Below are 1,801 nucleotides of genomic sequence, written 5' to 3' on the forward strand. Positions count from 1 at the left end.
GGTGGGAAACTCTTTCTGAATTGAATTTTTCCTACCCCCTTCCGCGCCGCTGATTCCGTTGCACTTTTTGCACAGACGCGTTTTTATTCTTTCCTGATTTCGCTTGATTCCACTCTCTTCTCCGCTCAATCCATTCTCTGCTAAAAACGCGGTGAAGGTTTAAGAAGGTATGAGGAGCTCACTAAAACATCACCAACCTCCGTGGTGATGATTGCGTTACCAGGCGATTTTATTAACCACTTGCACTACTCAACCCCAAGCGTCGGGTTTCAATGGTGGATGAAATTTCAATTATCATCACTTGTCGCCTCTTCCGAATTGTGCACTTTTCATCAGCACTTCCACTCGACACCAACGCATGCTTTGCGCATTACACTGCACTTTACTGAAATTAAACCATTTTGTTGAAGAAATAATTCCATTTTCGGTGACTCCATCACTCACTTTCATTTATGTTACAGCCAACATAATGCTCGGCGTTGGTTCAGTTTAGCACCGTTCGATTTAGTAAATTTTTAGTTGTTGTATTCGTTTCCCACCCGGTCACCACACCTGTTGTTTGTCTTCGGTAAGGTTTTAATTAAATTTGCACCCCTCTACGATGACTCATCGATTACGACCTTTTCCGTCCGATACGCGCGGAATCGATATCCAGTTTTCCGCATCGGGTTTTCTAGGTTTCCTCATTAATCCTGCGAAGGAAGAAAGTGAAAGAAAAAAATCTAAAATTAGATAATACCACCATCGAGCGTATAGAACCAGAAGAATCCTGTTTAATCTGCGGAACGAATCCCTGGGAATCAGATTTTACGTACTAACTACGAACAGCCCACATACCCGAAAGCCCACGCGAATGCATGCCTTCCAATGTCACCGGAATACCGTCAGCCCACGGTTGTGCATGGTTCGAAAGGTTAAGCCTTTCCGGAAGAATTTCTCTCCGAACCAGGCCGAGTTGTTTATGCCAGCGACGCGTATGTGAATCCCATATATGTGTGGCACATTTCTGGGGAAACTTTGAAAGTCGCCAGGGGACAATACTTCACTGACATTCCAGAAAATGGGGCGCATAAAATAATATTGCTGAGGTCATTTTCCGACCCCCGGAACTGACCATAAACAGCATTTAGAAAAGGCGGTTACCGACTCCGACCCATCGAAAAGAGCGCGCGGGTTTATAAATCCGTTTAACATTCATTCTACGCCATTTGTTTGTATTTCGTCTCACACGCCAAAAAACGCCAAACGTGCTGAGTGAAGCACAATGGAACAGGGAAAACCCGTGAAAAGTGCAAGAAAACAATCTCATAAAAGTAGACCTCCCCCGTAGTGGAAAGGCAAAGGACGCAGTCGTTCGCTCCTTCGCTTAGCAGAGAACCCATTCATGAATCGGTCCTGGGCCTTGGGCTCGGGAAAGATTTACATACGTGACGTAGTCGGTTGCGTGGAAAAGCGACGAACAGAGGGCAGGCGTGCAAAAATTGTGCCCGCATCGTATCGTGTTCTTTTCCGTGCCGTCACTGCGACAAAACGGAACGGAATGCAGAGAAAGCGATGGAGAGAAAAAAGAAATTAGACCGGTCTCTCTAGCACAGCATAAGCACACCACAAGGTTTTTCCCCGTAAGGACAAGACGACAAATCCTACGAAATGATTTATGGCGGTTTCCCCGTGCGTGCGTGGATCGTTTGCGGACGAAGTGTTCCGTACTGGTGGCTACTAAATGTTTTCCCTTCTGTTTGCTAACGTTTTTCTTTTTAGAACCGCCTTTTACGGACGCTTTTAAAGATGAATATAATAT

Source organism: Anopheles ziemanni, chromosome 3, assembly GCF_943734765.1.
Source record: "Anopheles ziemanni chromosome 3, idAnoZiCoDA_A2_x.2, whole genome shotgun sequence".
Lineage (NCBI taxonomy): Eukaryota > Metazoa > Arthropoda > Insecta > Diptera > Culicidae > Anopheles > Anopheles ziemanni.